The following is a 19,582-nucleotide window of genomic DNA, read 5'->3' as shown; positions in this document are numbered from 1 at the left end:
GCTCTCTGAATCCCATAGCTTAGGGATTTTTATGGAGGCTTCATTACATGGGCATGATTAATCATTAACTCAGTCTCCATTCCCTTTCCCTTCCCCAGAGGATGTGAGGATAGGGATGAGAGTTTGATGCTTCTAACCATTACTTCATCTTTATGGTGACCAGCCCACATCCTGAAACTATCCAGGAATCCACCAAGAGTTCCCACACTAGAACAAAAGATACTTTATCACATAGGAAAGATCAAGGGATTTAGGAGGACTGTGTAAGGTATTCCTATCACCCCATTACTCAGAAAATTACAAGGATTTCAGGAAGTCTGTGTCAGGAACTAGGGACAGACACTACATATATATTTCCTATTATATCACAGCCTCTTCACCATGGTTAGATGCAGTAACCATAAAGGAACCCTGCTCAGCTCTAACTTCAGAAGAACTTGCTGGAAGATTTTGTTTATTTGATAACCTCCAGCAGCCATACCTTCAGCTAAGTCATTACATTCATAGGAGACTGTGGTTTTTACTGGCTCTCTTAGCTGTTGATGGAGCACAAGGAAAGAGGAGAGTCATTTTGGTTGATGCAGGACCCTTCTAACAGTAAATCTTTGCTTGGAGCTTTTTGTAGGGTTGATCAAGACTTTCTGAGAACTATACTTCATCCTAAGTCTCTTCCCCATCCAATCATTGTCTTTCTTTTTTCTTTCAAAAATCATTGTTTGAAGCTCCTTCTCCCTATCCTTACTCTCTCCCCTATTTATCTTTCACAGTTGGTTATGTTATCCTCGTGTCTGTTTCCAGGAGGATCCAAACAGTCAGCAGGTCTTCCATTTTATTTGTGTCCTATAAGAAACATGAAATGAAGTCTGCAAACCAAAGTGAAAGCTCTCTCAGTTGAACAAAAGAATAGCTTCAGGGATCACCTACATCATTGGCTTCCCATTTTCATGTAAGTTTTGACATAAGTACTGTGTACTTACCTGTGGTATCAAGAATGCACTTAATATTGAATTACAATTAAATATGCTACCCATTAACTTCAGTTTTTACTGTGATTTTGTTCATGTATTTTGAGCAGAAATGTGGTGGAGGCTTAATCTACTTTCTTCTCTGATAATTTATAACTACATGCTAGCTCTCACAACTAAATGGAATTAAAAATAACATTACCAGGTGATTAAAGGGAAACAAAGAAAAATTGCAACTATTTTAAAGTGGTGGTTCTGGACTTTTTGTTTGTTTGTTTTTTGTTTGTCTGAACCTAGACTTCTGATAAGGGCAAAAAACAATCCTTTTTAAAATAACCTTTTCCAAAGATCAAATAATTTTCAAGGATGAAAATGAACAAATTCATAAATCAGAAAAAAACACAAGCAAACCGGGATGCCTGGGTAGCTCAGTGGTTAAGCGCCTGCCTTCAGCTCAGGGCATGATCCTGGAGTCCAGGGATGGAGTCCCACATCAGGCTCTCTGCAGAGAGCCTGCTTCTCCCTCTGTGTCACACGCGCTGGGGGCGACAACCGTCCAGGGATGAGAGTAAGGGAATGAGGAAAAGAAAAGAGACATAAACAGAGTGGGAGCAGGGGGACATATGGCCGGATTCAGCCACAATGCCACCTTTATTTGTATTATTCACTCTTTTATAAAGCAGGGTTGTTTAACAAGCAGGATATTTTAAGCTTAGTTCTCCAGACATGTCCTTTCACAGTAGACAGCAACAGTATGCGTCCTTGAGCCACAAGCCTTCAACAACAAGGGTGAGACAGGTGGGCCGAGGTTGGAAGAGTCAACTGAGAGCCATTGCTGGATCCATTAACCCCTTCCTGACACGTGGCTCAGGTGGGCCGTGGTTGGAAGAGTCAACTGAGAGCCATTGCTCGATCCATTAACCCCTTCCTGGCAGGCAGCTCCCAACATATGTTGCCTCGCCAATTTATCACAAACTAAAGTGGTTTAAAACAATTAAATTTTATTATCTTATGGTTCGAAAGGTCAGAAGCTCAACATCAGTCTCACTGGGCTAAAGTCAAGGTGTTGGTAGGACTAGTTCCTTCTGGAGGCTCTACAAGAGAATCTATTTCCTTGGCTTTGTTAGTCTTAGAGGCTATACGTTTTTTCTTGAAATGTGGTCCCCTTCTCTATTTTCAAATACCATATGATTTCACTCATGTGGAATTTAAGAAACAAAAGAGGTGAACATAGGGAAAGGGAAGGAAAAATAAAATAAGATAAAAGCAGAGAGGAAGGCAAACTATGAGATGCCTAACTATAGGAAACAAACTGAGAGATACAGAAGGAGAGGTATATGGGGAATGGGGTAACTAGGTGATGGGCATTAAGGAGGGCATGTGATGCAATGAGCACAAGATGTTATGAGCAATTGATGAATCACTAAATTCTACATCTGAAATTAATAATACACCATATGTTAAATTAATTGAATTTAATTTTTAAAAAGTGTAGTGACATTATATTTCCTTCACTGACAATTTCTTTTGTTACATTGCCATCTTTTATTTGACTTTCCTGCATCTCTCTTATAAGGACCCTTGTAATTACATTGGGTACACAGGATAATCAGGATAATCTCAAGATCCTTAAATTAGTTATATCTATAAGGCCCCTTTTGCCAGGTAAGGTAACATATTCATAATTTCTGGGGATTAGGACATATGCATCTTTGGGGAGGATATTATTCAGCCCATCATAGGCCAGGTGATGATTATTTTTAGCATTTTCTGCCAAGAGGCAAGGTTGAGTATATTATGTAGATACTTATATAACAAGATAGAAAACACTTGTCCTGCCTCATTTTCCTGGGATGAGTCATCCCAGATGGTGGGCCTGTTTTGGCTCAAGTGGAAAAATTCTCTGGAAAAAGAACTGGGCAAGAGGGGTACCTGGTAGTGGGAAATGCTGGCTATCTCCTCATCAGTTTCATTCTCTATCCAAGGAATCCCTGCATTTCCTTCTCTTCTCCTAAAGAGTTTTCCAAACCCAATTTGGGCAGTTGGACAGAGATGAGGTGACATTCAGAGCTCCTGATACTCAGCCTGAGATTCCAAAGCTAGGTGTCCAACAAAAGTTGTCAACATGGAGAAGTGCCAAATGTGAAGGTGGCCACTGGCACAGACCCCATGCAGGACTATGGTGCAGCCATTGGCCAGGGTGACAGGTGCTGGGAGCATAGGGAGGGCATCTAAACTTGGTTTCTGTGGCTCACAGTGCCAGACTGCTGGAATGGTGCCCCTGACTGCAGGGGGTACCAAAATAGGTGATGTAGCAGGTTTTACCTGAGGGCTATAATTTCCTAATTTGTGTTGTACACCATATTTCAGAAGTTACTGTTGGATTTGAGCTCCAGTTGCCTATAGCAATGACCTGCTCATATCTGTATGCTCTATTTACTTCCTTCCCTTCCCTATATCATTTTCTGCCCACCCCCAACCCCTGCAATGTTTCCTGAAATAACTTCCCAAATAAACTACTTGCACTTAAATCTTTCCTTTGGGAGCACTGCTGGGATAACACAACTAGAATATGCTATGACCAGAAATGGTAACGACAATGTTTTTAAAAGTCACTTCTTTTTGTCAAATATATACCAATTATAAACTTAATTTTTCATGTAATATCAGGTTTTTAGTAGCTGGAAAAACATGTGCTTTCCCTCCAAACACCTTTGTGTTACCCACTTTTTCCAAGTGTGTTTGTTTGCTTATTGTCTTTGTACTGTATATAGATGAGAGAATACAGTAATATTAATAATGCAAAAATCTATGGAGGATTGCTAAATGAAGTAAACAATAGAGGGAGAAATTCTCTAGAAATACCAGAAAATTAATGATGACTAAAAGACCACTCTGCATTGCAATTTGTTGATTGACCTCTAATACTTGAAAATCATTCCAGAAGAATGAAGAGCTAGTTGTGTTTTGCCCACTTGGCAAGATATTTTCTAAGTTCACTAGTACTGCTCTCCTGAAAGCCTGAATAATGTTTCTCCAGTACAAAGTCAAAATGCAAACTGGAGGTCAGAAAAAATGTTTGTTTCAATCAGATGAAAGGAGGTACTATTTTAAAACCACCTTCTTATTTATAAAGAAGGTATTTTACTGTCCTAAGGCAAAAAAAAAAAAAAAAAAAAAGGCCAGGGATGGAATATTCAGGAAAATAATTTATATATTTCAGGTATGATTTAATCTGTTTTGGTGAAAAAATAAAATCTGGATTTTTATCCACTGCCAAGGAACACTGTATATACTTTTTTTTCTTCCAAAAATATGTAGCTAAGTGCAAGAATAACATACATTTTACAAGTTTTAACTAGTCAAGCTAACAGTTTTCACAACATATCTTCTTCTAATATAATTACAAGGAAACATTTCATGTAGTGTGATTGTCACTAGAAAGATTCCAATTTAACTATAATAGCATTAGTGAGTAACCGGGCATGGAAATGAGCTGTACAAACTAGCACCATAAGGAAAAGATTTTATATCCACACTATTTAGAATGGGATCACTACTATCTTTGTGTCTCTGTGATTCCTAAGTTTCTCAGGTAAAAATAAACTTAACATAGTTAAACAAATAACATTTAAAATGAAAAATTCAAGTTTCTATTGAGTCAGAATTTGAGGCAAAGATACAATTAATGTTTCCTTTACCTACACTCTCCCCCATACACACATAACTAAAATCAATTAAGACCTATCGTCTCAATTGATAGTAAATTTCATATAGACTAAAATATGCTCATCCATTTTAAGCTATTCTTTTGTCTCAGATTTCCAGCACACTTGGTTACATACAGGTATAGATATAGATTAAGGCTACATAAGGTATCTGCAATATAGGGACTTATGCAGATATGAACAAAGTGATGGAAGTAAATATTAATTGATTAATATTAATATTAATAATTAATTCTAATAACTTTTTGACGTATGACAAGGAGGTAATTCCCAAACTGGGAAACATTTTCATTATCTTTCCAACCCATGCATTCTGAGAGGTAGTTTTAATAACATATACCACTAATATAATACATTTGACTGTTTATTGATTGATTGATTTTTGTTTTATTTTATTTCTTTTTAAGTAGGCTCCACACCCAGCATGGAGCCCAACACAGGGCTGGAACTCACAACCCTGAGATCAAAACCTAAACTGAGATCAAAAGTAGGTCGCTTAACTGACTGAGCCACCCAGGTGCCCATAAGTTTGACTATAAAAAAATAAATGAAGTATTGTTTCTCTAAATCAAACCATAATAATTGAAGGGTACTAAATTTCAGTCTGTAGTGAGCTATTAATTAAAGATGAACATATCTGTGTATTTCAACAGAGCAGAAGGTGTTGAATTTCAGGAAATTTGCAGGCCTAGGAGATATTTGCATTTTTAAAAGGAATCACAAGAAACACTATTGTATGAATTTTACACCCACGGATCTCCTAAATTTTAAAATGAAACCAATAATGTGTCTTGTTCCAAAAGTATGATTGACTTAATGTGTTGAAGTTTTTTGTTTTTAATATATATAGTTTTTCCATGACCAATTAGTTGATATACAATGGCCTGTGTCTTCTCCTACAGTATGTGATACATTTTTGGTGAACATGCACTATATTTGCTGCTTCCATAATAAATCTTCAAGTTATCTAACAGAAAGATGTTTATACAATGGGTACAGATGGTATAGACTGACAAATTTTTAGACATTACTTCTTAACACAGTGTCTTTTAACACAGCTTCTCTGGAATGTTGCATATAGGAATTCTAGTTAGAGAAAACATATGTAAACTATGTCTTATAATAAAAGGTAATTTTTTAATCTTTATATTTGTTGTTTAAAATGGGATTGCTAATGTCTCTGTTTCAGCCTTTATGCTAGTTTTATTTTTTGAGATGTAATTAACTACAATAAAGTCTAATTTATAGTTAGAATTTGGTAAGTTGTGACAATATATAAACCTGTGAAACAATTAATACAATCAGGATATTGAACCCATCTCCATAAACTACAAAAATTTGTGTCTTCCCTTGGTAATCACAGTTCCCAACCAAGCTACCTCCAACCTTTCCTAGGCAATAACTGATTTTATTTCTGACATCTTTTATTGGTTTGAATTTTCTAAAATTTTCTTTAGTTAGATCCTATAGTATATGCTTTTTTGTGTGTGTCTTATTTTTTTTAAGATTTTATTTATTCATGAGAGACACACACACAGAGAGAGAGGCAGAGACATGAGCAGAGGGAGAAGCAGATTCCCTGGGGGGACCCTGATGTGGGACTTGATCCCAAGAACCCAGGATCATGACCTCACCCAAAGACAGATGCTCAACCGCTGAGCCACCCAAGTGCCCCTCAGTTTTAAGATATTATGAATAATAATATTATGAATATTATGAATAAAACTATGAACAATTTGCATATAAATCTTCGTATAGGTATTGCCTTTTTTTTTCCTCTCAGGTATATGTCTCAGATAACACAGGAGTGTTATGTTTAACCATTCAAGGTTGAAATCTTACTATTTTTGTTTCCATTTTTCCATGTGTTCTTTGTTGCCTTTTTCTTCTCTTTAATTTATACTAATTGGATATTTTTATGAATTCACATATCACTTTTGTTCACCAATTAACTATAAATACTTATTTTAGTGATTGCAGGTTGATGGTATATATGTTTAACTTTTCAACACTTCAAGTAATATTAAACCATTTCATGTGAAGTGTGAGAACCTTATAATAGTATACTTCCATTTCTATCCTCATGGCCATTTGTTATTGTTGTCACACATTTATTTCCCCATATGTTATAAACTCCACACCACATTGTTATTATTTTTGCTTTAACGGTAAATAATCATTTTTTCCAGTTTAAAATTGTGGTAAAATATACATGATATATTAAAATTGACCATCTTGAGGGGATCCCTGGGTGTCTCAGTGGTTTAGTACCTGCCTTCGGTCCAGGGCAAGATCTCGGAGTCCTGGGATCAAGTCCTGCATCGGGCTCCCTGCAAGGAGCCTGCGTCTCCCTCTGCCTGTGTCTCTGCCTCTCTCTCTCTCACTCTCTCTCTCTCTGTGTCTGTCATGAATAAATAAATAAAATCTTAAAACACACACACATACACACACACACACACACCTCCCTGTTTATCTACAATGGCTGTGCAAATTTGCATTCTGATCAACAGTGCACAAGGGTTCCAATTTCCTGGAAAATATCCCATGTACAGTTGAAAAGAATGATTGTTGTTGGGTAGAGAACTCTATATATATGTTTGTTAGATGTAACTGGTTTAGTTGTGTGGTTCAAGTCCTCTATTTCCTTCTTCCCTCTCCAGAGAAATCTCTTCTGATTTTTCTAATCATTATTGAGAGTGAAGTATTAAAGCATCAAACTATTATTGCAAAACTATTTCTTTAAGGCTTCTTCCAAGAAGAAAGATTAGATTACCAAGGGAAGACAACCTTGCTTTATATATTTTGATTGTTATTAGGTATATAAATGTTTATAATTTTGTATCATGCCGTATGAACATTAATATATAATGTCCCTTAACTTTTATTACCTTTTTTTCATTTAAAGTTTATTTTTTCTAGTGTTACTATAGCCACCCTCTCCTCTTTTGGTTACTATTTGCAAGGGTTTTTTCCATCTTTTCACTTTCCACACGTTCGTGTCTTGGATCTAAAGTGAGTCTCTTATAGACAGCAGATAGTTTAACCATGTTTTAACCCATTCAGCCATTCTCTATGTTTGGATTGGAGAATTTAATCAATTTATATTTAATGTAATTACTGATAAAGACTTCTGTCATTTTGCTATTTGATTTACATCAAATATGTCTTATAGCTTTTTTGTCCCTAATTTCTTGCATTACCATATTCTTTCATGTTTAGTTGATTCTTTTAGTGAAACATTTAAAGTCCTGTCTAACCCCCTCTTGTGTGTATTCTAAAGCTATTTTCTTTGTGAATACTATGAGGATTATATTTAAAATTATACCTGAAACTATAATAATATGCTAATTTGAATTTGTCAATACTATATGAAAGCTCTGCTCCTTTATAGCTCTATCCCTATTCCTTTCAGGTGCTGATGTCACAAAATTACATCTTTATATGCTGTATATCCAAAACCGTAAGTTGATATTTTTTTAATTCACCAGTTTTTTTAAATTATGTAGAAAACAAAATGTGGAATTACAAACCAAACTTCCAATGATACTTTTAGACTAATAATAGTATTTTAAAAAGTTTTCATTTCTTATTCCTACAAAAAACAGAAAGTAAAGTTACCAACTATTGTTACAGTAATAATAGCTTTTGTAATTGCTTATATATTTATATTTCCTGAAATCCTTGTTTCTTCATACATCTTTCAGTTACCATCTATTATATTTTCCTTTTGACATTCAAGACTCTAGTATTTCTTGCAGAGCATGTGTAGTGGTAACAAATTCCCTCAGATTTTTATAAGACAAAAATCTTAATTTATGATATTTTTGAAGTACAATTTTGCTGGATATATTATTCTTGGTTTATACTTTTTCTTCTTTTAGAACTTGGAATATATCAGCTCACTTTCTTATGGCCTCCAAAATTTCTGGTGAGAAATCTGCTTATAATTTTAGTGAAGATCCCTTATATATGATAAGTCATTTTTCTTTTGTTACCTACAAGATTCTCTGGTTTTGGCTTTTGGCAGTTTGATTAAAATGGGTCTTGATGTGGGTCTTTGAGTTTATCCTGAATAGATTTGGTTGAGCCTCCTATACTGGCTTGAATAGTAATCTCCCAAAATATATATCCACTCAGAACCCATGCAGGTGACTTTATTTGAAAGTGGTGTCTTTGTAGATACAATCAAGTTAAGATGAAAACATAGTGGATTAAGGTGGAGCTTAAATCCAATATGACTGGTGTTCTCATAAGAAGAAAGAGATTCATAAACAAATCCAAAAGGAGAGCACCATGTAAAGACAAAGGCAGAGAGTGGAGTGATATATCTACAAGTCAAGTAATTTCAAGAATGGCCAGCAACCACCAGGAACAAGGAGAGAACCTCCAGTCACCACCAATCTTGTCAACACTTTAATTTGAACTTCCAATCTTCTGAATTAGGAGAAAATAAATTTTTGTTGTTTTAAGCTACCCAATTTTTAGTAGTTTGTTACAGTGGCCCTAAGAAACTAATAAAACTTCCCTTAGTCTTTAGATGCATAAGGTTGCAGCTGAATTTGGAACTTCAGTTGTAGACCTGTTGGAATGAATATGTTTCTTTCACAAATTAGAATAGCAAATTAATGGAATCCTTATTTCCTAGTGATGAAGTTTAGGTAATGTGAGATTATATAGTGTCATGGTGTTTGAAAAATGTATGAAGAGTTTTAGGTTTATGTGGATGTAAACTCGGGGTCCTTGCTTTCTGTTGTCCTTTTAAGATACGTCTAGGGTTACTGTACAAAAAGAAGGACTTTCGAGAGACTGGAGACAAGGATAAAGAAGAAAAGATCTGAGAGCTATTTCTAAGGAGGAAAAAATGGCCTACCCCAATATTGATTCCCTCCCTTATGTTTTCCAGAAATATTTCAGGATTTCTATGAGCCATTGTCTGCTATAAGCTTATCACTCTTACTCTTCCCTAAAATACTTACTTATTATGACTATCTGATATAAATTCACCATAATATTTTAGTTTAAGGAAATAAGTTCATTTTTTATTGTATTATTATTGTCACTGTTACTATTTTCAAGAACAAGCTGTCAATTTAATCGGGAGCAGATATGACTTAACACACTTGAGTAGAAAAGGTAACTCTAAGTTTCTACCAGCTATCTTGCTTTGTCTTTTTGCCAACAGAGATGTCCCAAGCAGAGATTGTTCCTTTAATCACAGTCCGTAATGGAAAGGCATATAAAGCATACACACATATAGCTCCTGATTAAAAGTAAATGTGCTTAAAATTACTAAAAGTAATGTTTTATGCCACTGAAGTTTGGGGGCTATTTGTTACCAAAGCAAATCTATCTAAAAACAGTCTTTAAAAATAAAAATGTAACAACTTTTACAAGACTAAGTTTAATGGTTGGCAGATGATTAATGGGTAAAATGAAATTTTGTAAATTTCTTCATCTTTCACAGCTTAGATGGAATATATATTGTTGTAATTGAAATATCACAAAAAATAAAAACTAGAACTATTACCATTTAATATTTCTTTCTTAATTCTCTCTCCTATTAGTAGCCTTAAGTAACATTTATTAGATTTAGCAAATGTGTATGCATTGTAATAGGACTTTATGGAAACTCGTATCATGGTTTGGAATCACTTTCCACATTTATGATTTGGAATCATTTTCCACATTCATGATTTTTCACATCCTTGTGATGCGCTCTGCGCAATAAAATATAAGGGAAATCACAGTGGATCAGTTATGCATTTAGGCCTCAAGTGTTATTGAATACTTCTGCCTATTTTCTGGAACTCCTTCTATGACTATGAGAGAAAGCCAAAGATAGCTTATTGGAAGATGAGAGACAGGGGGGATGCTAGAGCCAGCTCTTATTGACTTGGAGGAGCCAATCATGTGTATCTTTTACGAACTTCACATTCAGCTAAATCACATCGTCGTTGCTAGACCAAAATTACCAGGGCTGAACACTGATCTGCCTTTCTGAGTCAAAATGTTTTCTCAGTGTTATCTCTTTGTATTGGGGTCTTAATTCGGTAAATTTTTTCAACATTTGAAATCACTGAGTTTCTGAAATCTCTATTTTATTTTTTATTCCTACTTGCAAACTGGCCACTTTTTTTCAGTTTGCCTCTTTTTTTCAAAATACGTTTCTTAAAGAAATCACCCCAAACTGAAACATACTACCAATGCCAATCTTTAGATCTAAACATTTCTTAGTTATCCAGTCTTCCTTGTAAATTACTTCAAAAAACAATTTTATCAAATATTTCACCAATGCAGTCTTTAACTTCTGATTAACGTTGTCTTTTACAATCTGGAGAATTTATAAGCCAATGCCACATACTTTATTTTTTAAGGCACCACTTTACTTTTGATACTATCAACTGGGAGGTTTGTCTCAACATTATACTCCATCAAGAATATAATTTGGTGACGATTCTACTGTCTGCAGTGAGATGTAGATTGCTGTGGTAGTGAAAGGGGACATTGCAAATTATGTCCTACTTCTTAGAGGTTTCTACTCTAAGAAGCACATGACTTCATATAATGTGTGGAGTGGCAAAGAATAATACTATCATTTTCCCAAAAAGAGGGAAAGCAAAAATCTACAATAACATTAATGATTACTACGGTAGCTATTAAAAGAAGAAATAATAGAATATCACATATACCAGATCTAAAGAATGACATGATTTGAGGAAGAAAGACATGTGGCTATTTGTTTTGGTGTACAATGATATAATCACATGCAGAGTGCAGAGTGCAATATTGGATGTGAAAAGAGAGCCAGCATTTGGATGCTGCACAGAAACAGTATCAATGACCAGTTAGTCTTAACAAGAGCAGCAGGGTGAAGAAAAGAAAACTACAGCAATATTCATATGAGTAACTACATGTCCTATTCCATTTTGGCACGGAAGGCGGCTCAGAATATCAAGATAACAAAAAGTAAAAGATGTATGCCTCAGTTTCATTCTTGGGATAGCTATCTGGCTAGTTTTGTGGGAAAGAAGGAGGCAAGCATTAAAACGAATATGAAACTGAAGCTTTAAAGTTGGCCAAATTTTTGTTTATAATTGAAATGACCATAAAATTGGAAATGTGCACAAGACAGGCACTACTGTGGAATTAGAAGGGAGATTTTAAAATATTGCTGAAGGCAGTGTTTGTACACAAACAAAATAGGCACAGCCATTTCTTATTATTGGTGGGTAGTTATGTTCTATAAAGTGACCACACATGCCAAAATAGCAAATACAGAACCACTTTTCCTAAGGATAATGCAGGGATATATTCCTGAGAACTGATCACAACATCTTTATCAACTGATCAATATATAACTTTGTTTTATGTTTCTCTTTAAAAATACTTTCTTTAATATATATTGTTGATTGATTAACTTTGAATTAATGGCAAATAGCACTATAACTCTTGTCTGAATGCAGCTTACCACATGTATTTTCTTTGTAAGACACATTGTACACTTTTGCACATAGGAACACTAGACAGCACTTCAGCATGATATTGGAGACCAAAAGAAGCTAAATCAATGATAAAAAGCTTAAATATGTAAAAACAAAACAAAGAATAAAAACCAAAGTATGACACCAAATAGACTAAGGGATATGGCAGGAGGAAGGATTATTAAGTTGAGACTATTTCACTTACAGGTGAGAAATGTCGACCGTACCTTGATTCTAAGTTTTCGTAAAAATGCAAAAGTCTAAGACTCTAAGAAGTGTTGTGAGAACAGAGCAAATAAGATATTTCTGTGGTTGGAGTAGTGAGTTCTAGTTTGGAGTTCGAGAAGAACTTTTCAAAGTTCTTTTCAAGAATAATTTTGAATAAATAATAAATGTATACATATATATTTGTATGCAAATGTATTTATAATTGTAAGAAATCATGAAATGTCAGGAATATAAAAAATGAGCTATCTCTCTTACTCAAGTCCTCCTACTATTCAGAACTCCTTATAGGATGACACATAGTGTTACAAAGAGGGAAGGAATCTAGAAGGACATGGCATTTGAATAGGGCTTTAATAGGTCTTCTGGATTTGGAGAAATGAAGATGCATTATCAGTGCATTTATAGAGACAGTATGAGAAAATCTCGATTGAGGGGATCCCTGGGTGGCTCATTGGTTTAGGACCTGCCTTTGGCCCAGGGCGTGGTCCTGGAGTCCCAGGATCCAGTCCCACCTTGGGCTCCCTGCAGGGAGCCTGCTTCTCCCTCTGCCTGTGTCTCTGCCTCTCTCTCTCTCTCTCTCTCTGTGTCTCTCATGAATAAATAAATAAAATATTAAAAAAAAGAAAATTGCCAATTATAGATTTAGTGAGAAGTTTCAAGTTACATGATCATATTACAATTCTCTTTTGAATCATGAGTTAAATATGCCAAGGAGTAGAAGTTATATCAGTGGATCTCAGAAGTGTATTCTTAATTTCCCTTCACTGTTAAAATTGTTCCTTAATATCCCATGAAAATCTTTACCTATTAATTTCATCCTAGTGACTTATTTTAGTACAAAAAGGATTATATAAGACTACAAGAAAGCCAAATCAAACAGTAAAAAGAAATTAATGAAATACAACCTTGTTTGAATGTAACTGTTATTTCTGATAGTTTCAAAAACCTTTGGGGTTTTAAACAAACTCAACTGAAATAGTTCTACAGTCCCATGAAGTAGGTGCAGGCATTATAATCTCTATATTACAGCTGGGAACCTTGAGGCACAAAGCCATTTAAGCCATATGTCTGAGGTCACTGAGCAAGTAAGTCACTGGTGAGGCCAATAATAGAATCCCAATTGTTCAGCTAGTTCTTTGTTCAGAAGACCATATTGGTTTTTTTATTACGCCAAGGATAAAATTTAGCTTTATATCAGAGGATATTTCTTCTTACATGCCAACCAAAAAATCAACATTTAAAAAAATCATTAAATGGGGATCCCTGCGTGGCGCAGTGGTTTGGTGCCTGCCTTTGGCCCAGGGCCCAATCCTGGAGACCTGGGATCGAATCCCACATCAGGCTCCCAGTGCATGGAGCCTGCTTCTCCCTCTGCCTGTGTCTCTGCCTCTCTCTCTCTCTCTCTCTCTCTCTCTCTGTGACTATCATAAATAAATAAAAATTAAAAAAATTAAAAATAAAATAAAATAAAATAAAAAAATAAAATATAAAAAAATCATTAAATGGATATTAAATCAAATCATATTTCATGCTTGAGATTTTCAAGTTACTCTCAGAAAAGTGTTTTCTTGTTGTTTAAGAGGAAAATACCCATACATAGTTTTTTGTTGTCATCATCTCAATTCATAAAACTTTTCTCCCTCCCCTAAATATTTAATGACTCTATTTAACTATGAGTATGTTCTGGTTTCTGCACAAGAAAATGCAAGCCATAGTAACTGGCTTTGCCTCCAGACAGCTGAGTCAGCAAGAAATCAGAGAGCCTATAGAAACCTTTTTATTTCCTATCAGTTTTTCAGAGTTTTAAGCCATTGAAATATATTGAAAAAATCTGGGAGGGAACTAAACCATGCAAATTAACCTTACATCTGCTTTATACAACTCTTGAACCTCCAGATTTGTAATTCCTTATCTGTGGCTGCTCAAACAATTTTCTGGTTCATAATGCTGTCTGTGCCATGGTAGGAAAGGAAAGTGGATTATAGTCTGAAGCACATGTTTGTCTCAAAGTGCTTCTATTTTTCCAGTCATGAAGAGAATCTTTTTCCCCTCTTGTGGGAATCCTCGAGAGCTAGAAATTCTATGTTTTAAGTTTCATCCCTACGCATATGGATTTTGTGGAAATGATTTTATAAAGTTCAAAGTTGTTAAATATATTAAAAGAAATATATGCTCCTACACTCTAAAAAAGGACTATAGATATATTTATCTCTCTTTATACACTATATGCCTATCACATATAAACTCATATAGACATACATTTACACAAATGTAACATAGGCCATTTTAGAATTACAAGCAATTATAATAATGGATAGCATTTACTAAGAAATCACCTTTTACCAGACACTCTGTGAAAGTTTTTGTATATAATATCTTATTTGTCCTCATTACATTACAGAGTGACTATTATTATTACTTTGACTTACTTAACAAGGAAACTGAGACACTGAGAGCATATGTCAATTGTCCAAAGTTACACAGCTTTTACGTGGGACAAGAGTGTTGGAAACACAGGTGGTTTATTTTTCCTACACTGCGTGTGAATAGAAATTATTTGTGGACATGTGAGTAAAATAAAAATGTGTAAAGTCTAGAGCTTTAGTCAAAATTGACTAGATTCATAAACTAAGATCTAGAAAAGAGAAATGTCTTCCATAGGTTGTACAGTCAGTCACCCAGGTCCCAAATCTGGAAAATGGCTCCGATAGCATTGCATTATTGCTCTCACAGTTGTCATAATGAAATGATGTCATAAATTGCAAAACAGGTAGGAACTATCTTTTATATAGATAGCCATTTTTTTCCATTTTTCCGGCTGAGATAATTTTTAAAATTAGGTAGTTGAAATATTTTCCACTTGTTTAGTTTTCTGTTAATGTTTATAAGACAATTGCAAAGGATATATATATATATATAGGGATTTCCACTTTCCTATGGCTAGTGTTCAACAACTTTTCTCCACAGCCATTTATTATTCAAACTCCTTCTCCATAAATGTCACAGAAATAGCTTAAGACACTCGGATATCTGAAATGCTACCATCAGTGCAACATCTTAGTATTTATCTTAGGGTAATCTTTTTTGGTAGGTTTTACACTCTTTACTCTTCCCTTTCTCCTCTGAGTTTGTCTCCATGTTATTCTGGTCACACCTGCGACTTTTAAATGTGCTTCCTCTCACTTCTGTGTGAACAGTTCTTTAACAAATATTGATGTTCTTAATTTTTATTCTATAGCCTACTATTCTTAGTATAAACCACCCCATGGTGGAGGGTGATCATATTTCCCATAATAAACATATTTGGATAATTCTGTATGTGAATGACATGCACACACATACACAACAGAGGACAGTGACCTTCAAATTCCACTTGTTTACTGTACTTTCTCAACCATCCACAGTGAAGGGTACAAAACACATACCAATGATGGTCAGAGGTAGCCCCACAGGGATAGAACACCTATACTGAGGTCGAAAGCTCCAGAATGATTCAGTTATGTGACTGTATCTGGAATAATTTCTTGAAGTTCTATTTTTTAGTAACTATCTTCATGTGGTACTATGTTGATAAAATTTCCTGCTAAAGGTTCATTAAAACAAAACAAAACAAAATGAGAAACCAGATTCAAAAGCTTCTCTGATCTCCCTTGGTTTCTGGAAGGACCTCACTTTCCCATTTAAGGCTGACTTGCTACAATTTAAAACTTTACTCTCAAACTCAACAGTAACATTTCCTCTCTCACCTTCCCAACTGTGTAGCACAGATTAGTCTTACCTTGAGCTAATGAAAGATGGAGTTAAGCAGAGAAAATTATGGTCTGTCTTTCCCAAACTTCCCTTCCCTCCTTTTGTGTACTGAGGCATGAGTTAAGAAAGGGAACTCCAATATTTTCTTACTCACTAGCGTGGGATTGTAGTCTTTTCTTTGCTTGATATAATTATTATATCCCTTGTCTATGAGCTCCAACAAACCATGACAAAGTATTTGTGTGTAGCTCCCCTAGGCATTTTTACATTTGTGGGTTTGGCCCCATCTCTCAGCTGACCCTTAGCTGATGAATTCCTTTAATGTTTAATGTCCCTTTTGCCCCTTCACTCCTCAAATCTGTAGGTGTCATGGCAAGGCTATATCCCCCAATTGTATTTGCCCTTCGAGGTCCCGTGGGACCCTGCAGAATGCTCCCCCTGTATCCTTGGAGAAGGTGTTTCTGCTCCTTCTCGTGTCTGCAGCTTACCCATACGCACAGATACACACATTCTCTCCCCCCTCTCTTCATTTCTCTTTCCAATTCTCCTTCCTTCTGTTCATTTAGCACAGGAGATTTTCAGGAATCCTTGTTCCAAGCACATGTATAAACAAAGAATGAAAACTGTTTCCTCTTCTTGAAGCCTTTACCAAACTTTCAAAATAAAATTCATAGAGCCCCCTTCCATGTCCCCAAAGTGGGGAGGCTTTCCATGAACAGCAATCTCTGCAACATGTCAACCATAGTATTATTTTCCAATGTTCATTCTATAGTAATTGGTAGGGATGAATGAGCAGGGTTAACGTGTGTCCTTTCTCTAACCGGCACCTCTCAACAATTCCAATTTCCGGTGGTTCTCTGAATTTAGAATGTTAAGTACTTAAAACAAGGTCCCGTCAGCTTACACCATAAGTCCAGAATACAAGAAACCACCCACATTTTGTTACACTGGATCAAAGATGATTCATCGGAGAGAAAGCAGTGGTTGCAAAGGCCCTTAAGGGCCATTCTCTTCTGGCATCTTAACAAACTCTGACTTCATCTTTGACATTTAACTGCTGAAAGTTTTCAAGCCCTGTGTCTTCTGCCCCACAACTGGCTAAGCTGATAAGAAAGGCTGGGTGCTCCCTCCTTTGGCAGGAGTAGGAAACTCCAACCATGCAAATCCCAGGAACATTCAAGGGAACATTCACTCAAGCAGATCCCCTAATTTCAAGAAAAGCCTAACTGGTCTCTTTTATCTGTTATCTCCAGGCTCTGCTTTTGGACCTGCTCGTGAGATAACAGTTTTTTTTTTTTTAAGAAGGCTTCATTATGTGAGTAATAAACCTTACTGTATCCTTCTCTCTGTTTTGTGGGGGTTTTTTTGTTTGTTTGTAAAAAATCACTTTTTGTTTAGGTATCCATGACATGTAACGTCATGTTGCTTTCAGGTGCACACATAATGATTCAATATTTGTATATATCATGAAATGATCATGATGCAGACTCCTGACCGCACTCCTGCCAAGGAAGAGAACCTGCCCCTGAAGCAAGCCCGGGAATCATCCTTATGATGATCCTTTGAGAACGTACCTTGCAGAAACGTAGTAGGCCTGGAGGGAGCTGACTAGTTCCCGGTGAAGACGGCCGCCTTGGAGCACTCCCATCCCCAGCTGAGGAAGCTCGACGGGGAGTCAGTTGTCCAACGTGTCGTGGAGGCCAAGCATCTGGGCAGGCAGCCCCAACTGGTCGAGGGTCTGACTAGGGGCCCAGTCACCCCACAGTGCAGCGCATCCCTGGACAATGGAGGGAGCCGGTCCTGTCACGGCAGGGAGGTGCCCCTGGAGATCTGGCTGGAAGCCCTGGAGGAGGCTCCCCACATCCAGGACCCGCCCCGTCATCCTGTGCCATGGAGCCGGCCGGCAGGTGCACGTGCTCTGCCTGCCCAGGCCTCCCCACGCAAGCAGCGCGGCCTCCCTGAGGAGAACGCACACGCCGCGAGGACCCGCCAGATCTGGCGTCTTCGGCCCACGGCCCAGACCCGGGCGCTCTCCCCCGGACCGCCAGGAGCGTCTCGTGTGTGGACGAGACCCAGGACAGGCGGCGGCTCACGTCTAGGACACCGCCGAGGAGGGGCGCTGCGTGCGGCCAGCGTGCGTGACGTGCGTGCGTGACGTGCGCCTGACGTCCCCATACGCAATTATCTACTTAGAGGCTTATGAAAGATTTTCTTCACTTTTTAATTGAATAATTAATATAAATATTATTGGATATGCAGCCATGTATACAAGGCTTCATTAAATCCACTAGTAAATTTAGGGTAGTTTACATTAGTTCACTGAGCAAAGAAATTGTTTTAATTGTCTTTGTATTACAAAAATCCAATGACATTCTGAGACAAAAATATGTTCTTACTAAATATTTGTTGAATGAATGAATAAATTAATGAGAAGAAGAAATCCCCTAAAGTGATAAGCTATACATGCGTGTAACTGAAAGAATAAAACAAAGTAATAGGAAACATTAGTATTTTACTTGGTTACTATTTATTTTCTCATCCATTCCTGGCACTGGATTACGGGTATACCTCATGTTATGGTGCTTTGCTTTATTGTGCTTCCCACGTACTGCAATTTTTTATATATTGAAGATTTGTGGCAACTCCTGTTGAGCAGGTCTATTGGTGCCATTTTTCCAACAGTATTTGCTGACCTCGTGTCTTTATGTCAAGTTTAGGTAATTCTTGCAGCATCTCAAGTATTTTCACTATTGTAATGCTTCTTATCATAATGTGTGATCAGTAACCATTGTTGTCACTACTGTAACTGTTTTAGCGCACCATAAAACACGCCCTTATAAGACAACAAACTGAATCAATAAATGTGGTGTGTGTTCTGACTCCTCCACTGACTGGCTGTTCCTTCATCTCTGTTCCTGTCCTCGGGCCTTCCTACTTCCTGAGACACCATGGAATTTGCACTGGTTAAGGAATAAAAGTGGTGAAGTAGGTGATGGCTAGTGAAAACACTATAAGGATAATAGCTTGGAGTGCTCAATTTGGTTGAAGAATTGTTGATGTGGGGATGATAGAATACTTAAATTGAAAAACTAAAGTAATGGTGGATGAGAAATATGCTTGAAATTGGGATGGTGGCTGAGGAATCACGGCTATAACAATGTCATGGATCTGACCAAGAGAATATGTGCTGGAAGCTGGTACTGAATTATCCAATAGTTTAAAAACATGCTTAGCATGTGTATATGTACACCACATGCAACCACTTATTCACTTATGGGCAAGAATGTGCAAGCTAACAAATAATTAAATTTGAAATAATTTTATATTTTAAATATTTATTTCAAAAGACTAATAAAATCCTAATTTGCTTGGAAATTTTGTTTTATTATTAATTATGTTCATTTTAAATTAGATATGGGTAAGATACCCT

The 19,582-nt window shown here is 36.4% G+C and overlaps 1 long non-coding RNA gene across 3 annotated transcripts; it reads left to right on the top strand.

The window, feature by feature from the left end:
* The first annotated feature begins 811 nt into the window (after positions 1-811).
* Positions 812-17,817, top strand: LOC140596717 (uncharacterized). Of its 3 annotated transcripts, XR_011998619.1 has the most exons (4): positions 7,164-8,153; positions 8,575-8,621; positions 17,406-17,467; positions 17,585-17,817. It is a non-coding gene; the product is annotated as an uncharacterized lncRNA (long non-coding RNA). The 3 variants fall into 3 exon arrangements; XR_011998620.1 differs by lacking the exons at positions 17,406-17,467; positions 17,585-17,817 and adding an exon at positions 812-946 and having other exon boundaries at positions 8,106-8,153; positions 8,575-9,162; XR_011998618.1 differs by lacking the exons at positions 17,406-17,467; positions 17,585-17,817 and having other exon boundaries at positions 8,575-9,162.
* The last annotated feature ends 1,765 nt before the right edge of the window (positions 17,818-19,582 follow it).

The sequence above is a fragment of the Vulpes vulpes genome, unplaced genomic scaffold (assembly GCF_048418805.1).
Source record: "Vulpes vulpes isolate BD-2025 unplaced genomic scaffold, VulVul3 Bu000000747, whole genome shotgun sequence".
Classification (NCBI taxonomy): domain Eukaryota; kingdom Metazoa; phylum Chordata; class Mammalia; order Carnivora; family Canidae; genus Vulpes; species Vulpes vulpes.
Note: the sequence above shows the minus strand (reverse complement) of the source record. Positions and strands in the feature narration are given on the sequence as shown.